Below are 15,506 nucleotides of genomic sequence, written 5' to 3'. Positions count from 1 at the left end.
ACCTCACGGCACTCGGAGATTTTTGGAAGTGGAATCCGCTGACGAGTGTACACATTCACAAGTTCCCACTCGCAATTTTACCCAATATAAACAACCCAATCTCCATTTGCGCCTGCCCAAGCCTTTCCCTCAAGCGATGGCATATTAACATCATACGTATCATTATGAAACGGCATCAACTTGCACAAGGCGAGGCTTCCCTTGTCCCTGCGCCAGTCAGCAGGGTCATGGCGAAGAAGATAGGGGAGATGAAACCGCTCCTGGACCCTTGGGTTCCTTGTAATGATGTTATTAGTTGAGTCGAGAATGTTCTTGAACGAACCTGCCATGGTAGCCGAGGTGATGACGTCGCACCGATCAATGAGTTCCCCTACCACGTCATCTTTTAGATCGGGGCAAGTATAATGGGGTCGTTTCCGGCTTGTTCCCTCCAAGGAGAAGACGATCGAACAATGGCAGAAGGAAGGGTGAAGGAAAATGGAGGAGGGGGGAAGAGCGTGCGACACCAGTTCCAAATCGAGAGAGAAAGGCGAAGAGTTGGTGGACGGTTGCCAGTTTGCCACGGTACACGAAGAGGCGCCCCGGCCTACACGTCCTTTCAGAAATTGTACAAAAGGACTCGACGTCGTCTCACTGACATATTGGAACGGGACCACATGTCAACGAAGCATGGTGTGTAATTTCTCGTGCAAAATGTGATCTGGCTGCGTTGGCCCAAGGTGCCGCATTAGTTATCGACCTTTATTTTTTTAACATACAATCTGAGTGGATAGCTCCTGTGGTCATCACATGTGAGCGGATATATAGGTGGGCAGGCGGCAACAATCTAAGTGCTAAAAGAGTTGATCTCAAAAAAAGAGTTGATCCAATGCTTATTTTTTTTTGGATTTTCCAACTATGACCATTGGATAGAGTGAATCAATGGTTTACGTGCAAAGTTATTCTCATAGTACTATAGAATGGTATAGGAACGTGGAGAGATTTGGTTAATTTTATATCGCTGAATAATATAAAATATTATGAGTGCAGATGCTCCACCCCGAGGTTTGTAGCTCCTTGTCGGTCGTGGGGAATCTATGTTCTTCCAGTATTTCGTTTAAGACATGAGCTTTGTTCATCCTGTTGCCGGCACGCAGGACATCTATATGCCTCCATTTTACAAAATCATACTATATGCCTCCATGACACGCGGGACATCTAGCATCAAGGTGGTGTATCATGCAAGAAAATGGAGATATGCAGTGCGTAAGTGAGTCGTGCACTTCGATGGCACCTAGTACTACGCAATATATTTTTTCTCCTCGATGGCATGTGAATAGTGCACGTACTCAATGACAGAGCACGGGATGGTAGCCATGGACATGGTCGGCCCTTTTTGAAGAGAGTACTAATAAATAACTTTGATGTGTCCTGTCAACTCGCAGAACGACGAGAAGCTTGGTTACTACGCCTTCTCCCTTGCCAACGTGTGCGCGGTGGCTCGCAGCATGAGGAGAAACTTTTTCTTACAAGCGGTGGACGTGCAGCAGTTCATTTGGTGTCACATTGCCAGAAGTACTACTGTAGTACCATCATTATTGTTCGACTTCCAGAAGAGGAGAAGAGCCAAGTGCAAGGTCACCTACTAACCTAGTACAGTACTACTATAGCCAAAGCTGGTCCTCCTTTTTAGAGCATGGTTAATTAATATAGGCGTCTCTTGCAGCGACACATCATTTAGAGCAAGTACTCTCTTTGTAGGAAGAAAGGAAGTGAAATAAAAGTCTGAGTGCATGCTATATTGCCAATTAAAACATGATTACATAGGAAAAAAATCCTATAGCATTCTATCCTATGAATCAAACGACCAATGTAGGAAAATTATGAGGGGATCTCTCCAATAGTGTTCCTTGGCTCGCACCTAGCATCACGGTGGTCGAACTTGGAGTCATTCATCTGGTACACGTGGCATCTCAGATCTAGACACGAGGTGACACGACCTCTCACTTCCTCCGCCATTTGAAGCGGCGCGCCGGTGGAGGGCTAGCATACTCCAATAATAGGTTGGCTCTATGTGATGTGGCAACTTCATATACTAACTGGATGCTGGCTATATTACTACGGTACTCACACTCCAAGAAGTGACTCGAAAACCATTCATAAATTGAGTCTATTACATGCATTTGCAACTGAAATGTAACATTCTTGCAAAAACTAAAGTTTTCATCACACAACAAATAACAAGCAAAGAAGTGAACTTCAACTGAACCAATCCTCGACGTTGGAAACGATTGCTTTGAACCATAGGTGCTCTGGGAAGGGCCAGCTATTGTCAATATTGAGAGCAACGCAGGACTGATCATCCAGGCTGAAGCGGCATATTAGGACCAGGGTAGGGAACCAGTGAAATGTCCAAGGTATAGATACAGTTACTTCTCATAAATGGTAGTAACGTTGTGTCAATAGCAGCTGGATCGCCTTTCACCATCATTGGATAGTTTGGTCCAAGGAAGAGCGAGTTTGCTCCAAGACTATCAATACTTAACCAGGGAGAAGGTGTTGGTGCTAGCACACTAGTATCAGTCCTGAATACCATGCAATGGGTGTTGGGATAGATCAGGAGAGGGCAACCATGGGAGACAACACCTGCTTCCTCAGTAGTAACAGTCTGAGTGCACTATATACAGACAAGAAGAGGTGATCCATCAGAATTAGTTGCCAGGCGCCACTGAGTATATAAGTTCTGCTCCTCCTCATGCTCTTGATCATCACCATCGTCATCTCCCCCTTGCATATAAATTTTTTCAAGTATAGGTGGTGGAATGTTCACAAGATCTTGGAAACACAAGAAGAAGGTTAATTAGTAAAGGGAAACTTGCTAACCCGCATGCATGTGGATGAAACAATTATAATTACGGTGGAAGACAAATGTACCGAAACTACGAGGATCCCATGCAAAAACAGTGCCATGAATGGTGGCAGCAAACACAAGATCCTCGTATTCAATTGCATCACAGTACACATCCGTGTATAGAAACTGATTTTGGAGCAATATCCATCCAGTCGAACCACGAAGGACGGCAGCAAGCTTGTCGAAGATAGCAACAACTTCATAGTTCTTGTAATTCCAAGAGCGGTCGGGAACTCGACAAATTTCTATCTTCAGTAGACAACAATCACCATGATCGTATTTGAACGTACGTAGATCATCTATGTGCTCAACCTCAGGGCACTCTGAGATTTTTGGAAGTGGAATCCGCTGACAAGTGTACACATTCACAAGTTCCCACTCGCAATTATACCCAATATAAACAACCCAATCTTCATTTGCGCTAGCCCAGGACTTACCCTTAAGCGATGGCATCTTGACATCACACGTATCATTATCAAGCGGCATCAACTTGCGCAAGGCGAGGCCTCCGTCGTCCGCACCCATGCGAACAGGCTTATAGCGAAGAAGATAAGGGAGATCAAACCACTCCTGGACCCATGGGTTCCTTGTAATGATGTTATTAGTTGAGTCGAGAATGGGATTGAACGAACCTTCCATGCTAGTCGAGGTGATGACGTCGCACCGATCAATGAGTTCCCCTACCACGTCATCTTTCAGATCGGGGCAAGAATAACGGGGTCGTTTCTGGCTTGTTCCCTTCAAGGAGAAGATGACCGAACAATGGCAGAAGGTAGGGTGCAAGAAAATGGAGGAGGGAGGAAAAGTGTGCGACAGTAGTTCCAAATCGAGAAGGAAAGGTGAAGAGTTGATGGACGGTTGCCAGTTTGCCTCGGTACACGAAGAGGCGCCCCAGCCTACACGTCCTTTCGGAAATTGTACAAAAGGACTCGCCGTCGTCTCACTGACATGTTGGAACGGGACCACATGTCAACAAAACATGGTGTGTAATTTCTCATGCAAAATGCGATCTGGCCGCGTTGGCCCGAGGTACCGCATTATTTATTGACTTTATTTTTTTAATGGCACACCGTTCAGTTTTGAAGCACGACTAACTGGTACTGTTTGCAGAAAAAATATAAACTACTCTACCACTACACCACCTCTAGTACTAGTAGTATAAAAAAGATATATAGGCTGGAGCTTCAGATCTTTCTTGCTAAGGGCTGCCCACTTGCTTCTCACACTATCACCCTCTCTCCAAATCTAAAAAAGACGGCCTCTCTCTCCCTCCTCACTGGTGGTCACAGATCCGCCGGGGAAGAAAAGGACGTGCAGTGTTGACGCACTCGTCGTCGGCGAGTGAGGTCACGCACTGACGACCAGGTCGTTCTCTCAGACCTAGCGCCCGCGTGGGATGGCCTCCATCCCCAAGCTTGCTGCCGTAGTGCGTGCGGAGGACGACGACCACGAGCGAGGCCACTTCCCGCCGACTCTCAGGTATGCTACCTCTTTTCGATCCATACCCTTGTTCGATTGCCCCATCTGCCATGTCGCTGCATGTGGATCTTTTTCCACTCCACCATCTACCCAATTTGCTATCCTCTGCTCTGCTGGTCACGCAGATGAAAACTTTAATTTGCGCTATTAAAGGAAACCCTACTTCATGCAGACTAATCCATGTCTGGGTTGAATAAGGAAAGGAAGGGAGACTGTACTGTCCAAGAGTGTAGGCATCGAACCCGCATCTAGGTTGAAAAGGGGAAAATCAATAGCTAAGGAACGAGTCTCGTGTCTCTTGGGTTAAGAAGGGTAGAAAGGCATGACAACGCAATAGAGAATGACCAGGTCGATCGGTTTGTTGTCCTCACATAGGAAAAACGTGGCTAAACATAACAAAATTGGGACATAATCCACATATGCTGCCTGGATATTTGTTGCTCTAGGCAACCATACCTCCCTCACCACTCTATGCGTCCATGGAGGTACATCGTACTGGTGCACCCACTGTCTGAATGTGCCTCCCATGCTCTTAGTGTCACTTTTTGCTGTTAGTATAACGCCAGCAGTGAAGTCAAGCAACGCTACTGCTAAAGTGATGCCACATTTAACTAATGCCGCACTCAGTCTAATGCCACCGATAAATTTAAGCAATGACATTTAATGTCACTGGATTATTTTAGGGTTAGCTGTTGATTATGGATGTATTAAAGATTTTTCAGCTAAGGCATTCTAATGTTGTTGCACACCCAGTATGCCAATGATGAAACTTGTTACTACCTTCAGATTTTTGCACTGTTAATGCTTATAGAATACATACCTCACTTTCATGAGATAAGTTAATTTTTTTGTACAGTGTCACCAAAATGCCAAGGCACTAATGTCATTTTATTTTGGTTAAACTACACAAAAAATTATGAAGACAAGAGGAAAGGTCAAGAGTGGGCACCTCCTCCTCCGACTGTTCTCTTGATTCGTTCGATCAAGTTTTTATGTTTGATCGATTATCAAGATTGGGATAGCAATTTTTAAGGTCCCCCCGAGTTCGAAATGATATTTACCTTGGAGGTACATGGTTTGCAATTTTTTATACTGTCATTAGTTAATAATGCTAGTTACCTTCAGACTTTTGTATTTGGTTTAATGCTCATGCACAGCTAGTATACCAATGCTAAAACTTGTTACCTTTACATTTTGTATTGTTAATTCTTATAGAAATCTTCCAGTGCCAGAGTTCATTGAAATCTGTTCAGTAAAACATTTGTACTGTACCCTGTAATAAAATAACTACTCTACTATTGCACTAGCCACTGGATTAGTGTATATTTGTAGTATTCGAAATTTCGAATGGTGTTGCATTAGTGTATGGACATAAGTAAAGTGTGGCAAGCTTTCCGAGATATGTGCTCAAGAAAACTACTACCTATTTTTCTAAATACTAGTAGATGTTTGGGTACTTTAAACCGAACCGCGAAGTCATCTTATATTAAGGAACAGAGGGTGTAGAGTTCACTCAAATTATCCCGGTAAAGCTAGTCACACCTTTGTTAAAATTAATGTTCATTATGTTATCGAAGGAGGTCTGTAAGTTTGTCTCTAATGCCTGTCGACTACATACCTAACGTCATGATGTAATGTTTAGTCATTTCGTTTTGTACAGTGTCACTAAATTGTCAAGGCGGTGATGGCATTTTATTTTAGTTGAACTGCACAAAATATGCTTAAAAGAAAAGGAAAGGTCAGGAATCGATCATTCTTTCAGAAAGAACTATATATGCCTTTCTGACATCAGCCTCTATTGCCTTATTTATTCCTTCAAACAGGTGGTTAGAAACAGTCTTGCTACCTTTTCCCATTAAGAAATTGGAATGCTTATATTTCTGAGTCTATGCTTCAACTAGTGCCACTTTTATAGTAATCACACTTTCAATATCTATGCAAACAGGGATGCTCGATTTTAGTGGAACTGCACAAAAAGTCCAACTGGTTCAACATTAGGAGCATGTTTTCTTCCAAACCTTTATATCCAATTGGTGGCACTATGAGCTGTTCATTATGAAGGTACATGGTTTGCTACTATCTTGCTACTCTTTTTGTACTATCATTAGATAGTAATACTAGTGGTTTGCATGTGAATTTATTGGCAGGGTGGACCTTCATTGGAGGTGCAGGATGGGATTCAATGATTGGATGCTCAATTTCGGTTGTATCGATTTCACCTCTTCCATCACTGCGAACATGGATATCCTTGGTGTGATGAAGAATAGGCGCTATATTTCTGCTCCGAACAAGCAAATCAATTTTGTATGTAATTGTCCAGGGCAAAACATGATTGTATCAAATTGTCCAGTGCAAAACATGACAGATGCTAAGCGGAAGAGACATGTTTAAACCGAAAATACAAGGTGGAGTATATGTTTACTAGCTGCTTGATATTTGTGCAGATAGAGATGTCTGCCCGTTGCTATTTGGCAAACACACAAAGTGATCGCTATTTTGGTTGAACTGCACAAGAGAATAGTATAGTCACTACATGCAGTGCCATTTGAAAATAGACACAGAAAGATTGGATAGTCACTTCATGGACTGCAGAAAAGTAGTACTGTACTATTTATTAGCCAACACTAGGTGCTTCATTGCTTTGGTCTGATTATACAATGGGCATCATTTTTCCTAAGTTAAAGTTTGTATTCCGGAAATAGTCTCACTGTGTGATCAAGAGAAGACCAAATCATATTGCAGTGGATGTTCCTCCATCATGTGTGGTTCATTATCATGGTTCCAGCTGTTGGCGAAACCACTTACGTTTGCAAGAGGAATTGTAGACTTCACAAACAAATTTGTCTTTCAGTCTGTACTGAATGTTGGCCAAGAGAAGCATCCATGTTAGTAGGAAGAACATATGTTTTTTCTAGATCTTTGCTTTTGGAGCTACATATTTGTATACAATCTATGAATCATTGAGATGCATTAACATGTTGATCTTATGTATGGGAATCGTACTAGTTGGTTTTAGTTGTGGTTGATCTTTGCTTTTGGAGCTACATATTTGTATATGATCTGTGAATCATTGAGATGCATTAACAGTTCCTTATATCTGTTCGCTCAGTGTTTACAAGTTACCGATCGATCACTGGCTAGCCTACTAATGCGCTCCTGGCTGTTTTAGTTGCGATGCAAGATCCGAAGTGGCAGTTTTTTGAATAAAAATGCCTACCTTTGAAGAAACTGACAAGCTACTCTGAAGAAAATGCCATGCGAATCTGAAGAAACTGCCAGCGAAAACGTTCGCAAATGCCTTATCTCCCAGCTAGAGTTCATCAACTAATGCCCTCGGTTGCGACTCGTTACATACTGCTCCACGTACTTGCTGCGAGCGATTTTGAGTGCCTGCATGCAGCCGGCCGTATTTAAGGAAGCTAACTGATGCGAAAAAAGATGTGCTTTAATTGTTGCAGGCCTTTTAAATCTGTGGAATCATTATTGACAAGGAGGGAGATGATTCGAGTGCACTCCTTTGATCGTCATGCCGGCGTGCGACCCAGCGCGGACGGGACGGGACGGCACAGTCAGAATTTCAGTTTCTCTAGTTTTCCACGGCAAGTTGGCACGCTAAGCCATGCCTGCTTAATTATGCATTGAATTCCGATGACTGTCACGCTACCTTCCGCCTATAAGTACTGTTTCCCGACCTTCTATGGTGGCACCGTGACCCAACTCGCGCTATCCTCATAAGCCCCCACTGGCCCAATGTCGCTCGCCACTTAACCTCGCTCTCTCCACGTCCGCCATGCCCCCGCTCGTCCGCGATAGGCGAGGCCGAAGGCGGTCACCGCCGAAACTAGTGTTCGGTTTTTCACTGGAAGGCAGATGGAGGGAGGAGGCATTCTATCGGTCCTTAGATGGCAATGCGGAGATCGAGGACTTGTTGGAGTGCGACTTCCTGGCGGAGGAGCAGGAGTTGTTGGAGCGCAACCGCCTGGCGGAGGAGCAGCGTATCACCGATTTGCACCGCCAGCGGAACATGGAGCAGCAGCGCACCGACGCTCTGAGTCACGACCAGAGCGCCCGCACCTGGGCCGACTACGTGGAGGCCGGCGCCCGGCAAATGGCCCTGCAGGCTGTTGGGCACGCACGTGTTCACAACACCGATTTTTACTACCAGCTCGTCAAGTGGGTTTCCCGTTTAGAAGCCGAAGCTTCGGTGGACCACGCTGGCATGGAAAGGGCCAATGCGCGCGAGCAACGCGCCCTATCTGATGAGGACATCAATACCATTGTTACACCCACAGCCCCTGCTGCTATACATACTGGACCAATTACTAGAGCTCGTGCATGCTAATTGAATTATCAGGTACTTTCGTTTCTTGGTAACAATTCTAATGTTCATGAGAATATGATGCTGCCTAAATTGGATACATTTGTTTTGCTTACAAATGAAGGGCCTAGCTTGGACAAGAAAGATGAACCCTAGAGCAAGTTCAAGCATAGAGATGATGGCATGCGCAAGGGGATCAAGAACGGAGTTACATGTGATGATTTCAGGACTTTGAAGCCACCATAAGGAGTGCATGAAGCCTTGGACGAAATATACAAGATGCCACTTCATAAATTTCGTCCAGAGGCTATTCTAGGTGCTGCGTCACCTTATTATTGGGCCAAGCCCATGTATTTTCAAAATACTTAAGTATAGGCTGTTTTTAGAGTCTGTATGTGTGGGGAAACAAGAGTTAGGGTTGGTTTCGGACCCCTCCTCCAAGAGCCACGAAATTCCCCCCTCTTCCTCCATATATACAGCCCTTAGGGCGTCGTTTAGACTTTGGGTTTTGTTTAGATTAAAAGTTCGCCATAGCTGCAACTTCACGTACTTCGTTTGTGTCCAACAACCAGACCAAGAAGTCACAGAACCCCACCTTCATAAATAAAGCTTCCCTCTTTTATTCGCAATATCCAGATTGCAACCTTAGTTTCTTGCTTGTTCTTCGTTTGCTCGCAGGAAATAAACCTTTGTGACCAGGTTGATCGTGCTCCGGCGTGGTCAATAACCCTCAGAAGTTGGTTTAGCGATTGCTAAGGTGCGACGTCTTCGCACGCTCGTAGTGAGATCGTCAAAGTCGACTCCCACAGAAAACAATATCTATCTCATCGAAACATCGGGACACCTTTGCCTCTATCAAGTGGTATCAGATTTCCAAGTTGCTCGGTGAGATTTTATAGTTTTTCATAGTTTAGATCGAGTCTGTTCTTCATACCTACAGTCCACGAAAAAGCCAAAAAAATAGGGTTAGTTCATCATATCCGAACCAATCTGAGCCTTTACATAGTCTTTTCTGTATTTTGCTTTGTTGAATGTGCGGTTGCATCGTCGTGTATAGTTGCTAGTCTTAGAGTCTAGTCTTTTAGAGTTTCGAGTTCTGGTCATAAGTTGTCACACTGCCGTCGCACCATCATCATCGCCCCTGCCATCTACCACCACCGCTTATCCGCCATCGATCTATCTCCATATACCATCACCAATTCGTATCCATATACCACCACCAATCCGTATCCATATACTATCCATATACCACCACCGCTACCATATCCTACCACCATATATGAACCAGCAATCCAAGTTCCTTTCGTATTAGGTTTGTTTTCGAGGTTCATCTAATTTCCGATTCGTGTTTCCTTGCCTGAGTAGGTTTCGGGAAAAAAAGAAAAAAAAAGAGGAGCGCCAAAATTTTTAGGCCAAAATTTTCATAGGCAAAAAAATTTTCACAGGCAATTTTTTTACCTATCCTATTTTTAGGATTTTTTGAGTCTTTTGAGCACGTGCCATCATAGTGATTTTTTTGTCGCACTTTTTCATCGTCGCTGCCCTGATTTCCGAAAAAAAGTCAAAAACAAATTTGTGCCCATCTTGTCAGTTTGACAAGGGAAGAGTTTTGAGACACTCGCCATTATAGTGATTTTTCGCAAAAAATAGAGGAGCGCCAAAAAAAGAGGAGCGCCAAAAAAAATAGAGCGACAAAAAAGTTCCAGAGTGTGCTTTTCCCTTGTTTACGTGCAGCGCCGTGATTTTGTTAGTGTTCTAGGCTCGCGTTTCTAGCACGGTCTAGCCTAGGACCAGCACAGTACCGTCGTTGAGCATTTATTCAACTTTGCATCTCTGAATTGATTATTGCTGACCCTTTTTGCTACCATATTATAAGCCTTCCCGGCTCCACATACATCTACGCCGTGCGTTTGATTTTCCCTGGTAATCGCTCTATCCAAGCTTTGAGAGTTTTAAATACGACAGTTGCCGATCACCGCTTGCTGCTGGGTAAGAACTGGTAAGAATTTGAGATTTGCTTGACGGATTTCTGACACCCACCACCACCTCCTGTTAGTAGTCTGTAGGATCATATTCTTGTGTGTTTCTATTGCTGCTAACCATGGCAGGATCACAAGCCAATGAGACTGTCTGGGAGAACATGACGAATAAGGAGTTGCATGATAAATTTTAGCAAATGATGAGTGGACAGGTGCAAGATGTGCTAAACAGATTTGAAGAGGCCATGGAGAAGATAGATGGCATGGAGAAGACGGTCGAAACAAAGCTTGATAACAAGTTTAATGAATTGCTCGTGTGTCTTCCACCACCACCACCGGCTGCCCCTAACGCACCTCTACAACAACAACAACGTCGCTTTCCAAATCAAGTGGGATGAGCACAGCGCATTCCTATTGACCCTGGGCAAAATTCTAGTGCCGCTGTTGATGCTTCTGTCGCTCCTGCTGCAACTGGAGAGGTGGAGGACCATCACGAGGATGAGGTTGATCAAAATCAGAACTATGTGCAACCACCAGCACCACCACCACCAGGCCGTCCTCAGGTATATCATCTCAACGGTAGGGCTGCACCACCATATGAGGTACGAGATCATGACCATCTTCCTAAACTGAAATTGAATATTCCACCATTTGAGGGTAGATATGTTCCTGATATAAATCTTACTTGGGAGTTAGAAACTGAACAACGTTTTACATGTTTACAATATCCTGAGGAGAGACGTGTTCCTGCTGCTATTTGCACTTTCACTAGCTTCGCATGTGTTTGGTGGTCTGAACATTGTAGATTATATCCTATTCCAACTACTTGGGCTGCTTTGAAAACTGCTATGCGTACTCATTGGGTTCCACCATATTATCAATGTGAATTACTTCAAAAAAAATTAGCGTTTAAGACAAGGAAAAAATTCTGTAGAAGACTATTATTAGGAATTACAAACTGGCATGACTAGATGTGGTATTGTTGAGGACAATGAAGCTATGCTTGCACGTTTTATGTGTGGATTAAATAGAGAGATTCAGACCATTCTAGAGTATAAGGAGTGTACTAATATCACTCGTTTATTCCATCTTGCTTGTAAAGCTGAACGTGAAGTGCAGGATCAACAGGCATTGGCATAAACTAACTTTTCTACAGGTTGACCTTCATCATGGACACCACGTGCATCCTCTACTTCCACTACACCAGCACCTCCATCAGGTGCCACCTCCAGCCGTGATACAAGAAAGCAGGCACAACCACCACTATCTGGCAAGAGCACACCTGCCGGGCCTGCACAGAGCTCTTCTTCTTCCAAGGCATCAACAGGGCACACAAGTGATATTATTTGTCGTCGTTGTAAGGGAAGAGGACATATTGTGAGAGAATGCAAATCTCAACGTGTGATGATTGCTACTGAGGATGGTGGGTATGAGTCCGCTAGTGACTGTGATGAGGAGAGTTTGGCTCTTATTACACATGAAGAACACGGTGGAGATGATTCTGATCATGAGACGCAGTACATGGCTGCTGAAGATGCTGACGGGTATGAATGTTTAGTTGCTCAATGTGTTTTGAGTGTGCAGGTTACAGAAGCTGAGCAAAATCAGAGGCATAATTGGTTCCATACAAAGGGAGTTGTGAAGGAACGTTCTATTCGAGTCATCATAGATGGAGGAAGCTGCAACAACTTGGCTAGCATGGAGATGGTGGAGAAGATATCTCTCACCACAAGGCCACATCCACATCCTTACTACATCCAATGGTTCAACAACATCGGCAAGGTTAAGGTAACACATACTGTTCGTGCGCATTTTACTATCTCTACATATGATGATTATGTTGATTGTGATGTGGTACCATGCAAGCGTGTTCCTTATTACTTGGTAGACCATGGCAATTTGATAAAAATTCCGTACACCATGGTAGAAACAATCAGTATACTCCTGTTCATAAGGACACAAATATTACTTTGCTTCCTATGACTCCTGATTCCATTTTGAAAGATGATATTAGTAGAGCTAATAAAGCAAAATAGGATAAAAATAAGAGTGAAAATCAGATTGTGGTAAAAGAATTTGAGCAACAAATGAAGCCTAATAATAAACCATCTAGTGTTGCTTCCGAAATTAAACTGATAAGTGCATGTTTACTTGCCACCAAATCTGATATTGATGAGCTAGATTTTAGCAAATCTGTTTGCTATGCTTTTGTGTGCAAAGAGGCATTATTTTCATTCGAGGACGTGCCTTCCTCTTTGCCTCCTGATGTTACTAACATTTTGCAGGAGTTCGCTGATGTCTTTCCACAAGACGTGCCACCGGGATTACCACCTATTAGAGGGATTGAGCATCAAATTGACTTAATTCCCGGTGCATCGCTACACAACCATGCACCATTCTGTACCAATCCAGAAGAGACGAAGTAGATTATGCATCAAGTCGAGGAGCTGCTCGACAAAGGTCATATATGTGAATCCCTTAGTCCTTGTGATGTTCCTATTATTCTAGTGCCCAAAAAGGATGGTGCATCGCGTATGTGTGTTGATTGCAGAGGCATTAATAATATTACTATTCGTTTTCGTCATCCTATTCCTAGGCTAGATGATATGCTTGATAAATTGAGTGGCTCTACAATATTCTCTGAAGTTGATTTGCATAGTGGATACCATCAAATTCGTATGAAATTTGGGGATGAATGGAAAACAACGTTTAAAACTAAGTTTGGATTATATGAGTGGTTAGTCATGCCTTTTGGGTTAACTAATGCACCTAGTACTTTCTTGAGATTAATGAACGGAGTTTTACGTGCTTTCGTTGGACTATTTGTGGTAGTCTATATTGATGATATACTGATTTATAGCATATCTTTGGAGGAACACTTGGAACATTTACGTGTTGTTTTTATTGCTTTACGTGATGCACGTTTGTTTGGTAACCTTGGGAAATGCACCTTTTGCACTGTCTGAGTATCTTTTCTTGGCAATGTTGTTACTCCATAGGGAAATGAAGTTGGTAAAGCCAAGATTGAAGCTACTAAGAGTTGGCCGCAGCCCAAAATAGTCACACAAGTGAGGAGTTTTTTCTTGGACTCGTTGGTTTCTATATGCATTTTGTGAGAGATTTTGGCACCATTGCTACACCTCTCAATGAGCTTACAAACAAGGATGTGCCTTTTGTTTGGGGTACCGCATAGGAAGAAGCTTTCACGGTATTAAAAGATAAGTTGACACATGCCCCTTTGCTCGAACTTCCTGATTTTAATATGACTTTTGAACTTGAATGTGCTGCAAGTGGAATTGGATTAGGAGCTGTGTTATTACAAGATGGCAAACCTGTTGCATACTTTTCTGAAAAATTGAGTGGGCCTAGTTTGAACTATTCTACTTATGATAAAGAATCATATGCTGTTGTTCGGACCTTAGAAACATGGCAACATTATTTATGTCCCAAAGAATTTGTTATACATTCTGATCATGAATCTTTGAAACACATTAAAACATAAGCAAAATTGAACCGTAGACATGCTTAAAGGGTTGAATTCATTGAGACTTTCTCTTATGTCATTAAACACAAGAAGGGTAAAGAAAATGTTATTGCTGATGCATTGTCTCGTCGTTATACTATGCTTTCACAACTTGACTTTAAAATTTTGTTTTGGAGACCATCAAAGATCAACATGTGCATAATGCTAAATTTAAAGATGTATTGCAGAATTGTAAGGAAGGGGGAACACGGAAGAAGTTCGTCATTAATGATGGATTTGTGTTTCATGCTAACAAGCTATGCTTTCCAGCTAGCTCCGTTCGTCTTTTGTTGTTGCAGGAGGCATATGGAGGAGGATTAATGGGACACTTTGGATTGAAGAAGATGAAGGATATATACTTGCTACACATTTCTTTTGTCCAAAGATGAGACGGGATGTTGAGCGTTTTGTTGCTCGCTGCACTACATGTCAAAAAGCTAAGTCACGACTCAATCCTCATGGTTTATATATGCCTTTGCCTGTACCTAGTGTTTCTTGGGAGGATATATCTATGGACTTTGTTTTAGGTTTACCTCGAACAAACAAGGGGAGGGATAGCATATTTGTTATCGTGGATAGGTTCTCGAAAATGGCACACTTTATACCATGTCATAAAAGCAATATTGTTGTTAATGTTGCTGATTTGTTCTTTCTGAAATTATTTGCTTGCATGGTGTGCCAAATACTATTGTTTTAGATCGTGATACTAAATTTCTTAGCCACTTTTGGAGATGTTTATGGGCTAGGTTGGGGACTAAACTGCTTTTTAGTACTACTTGTCACCCCCAAACTGATGGACAAATTGAAGTAGTCAATAGAACATTGTCTACTATGATTAGGGCTGTTTTGAAGAATAATAAGAAAATGTGGGAAGAATGCTTGCCTCATATTGAATTTGCTTATAATCGTTCATTGCATTCTACTACTAAGATGTGCCCTTTTGAAATTGTGTATGGTTTCCTACCTCTTGCACCTATTGATTTGTTGCCTCTTCCATCTTCGGAGACGGTTAATTTTGATGTTAAACAACCTACTAAATTGATTTTAAAAATGCATGAGTTAACAAAGGAAAACATTGAGCGTATGAATTCTAAGTATAACTCTGCTGGAGATAAGGGTAGAAAACATGTTGTGTTTGCACCTGGAGATCTTGTTTGGTCCTTTTAAGGTGTTAGAGAAAATAAATGATAATGCATATAAACTTGAGCAGCCTGCAGATTTTGGGGTTAGTCACACTTTTAACATTGTAGATTTGAAGCCTTATTTGGGTGAGGAAGATGAGCTTCCGTCGAGTATGACTTCATTTCAAGAACGGGA

This window comes from Triticum aestivum, chromosome 4A (assembly GCF_018294505.1).
Source record: "Triticum aestivum cultivar Chinese Spring chromosome 4A, IWGSC CS RefSeq v2.1, whole genome shotgun sequence".
Classification (NCBI taxonomy): domain Eukaryota; kingdom Viridiplantae; phylum Streptophyta; class Magnoliopsida; order Poales; family Poaceae; genus Triticum; species Triticum aestivum.
Note: the sequence above shows the minus strand (reverse complement) of the source record.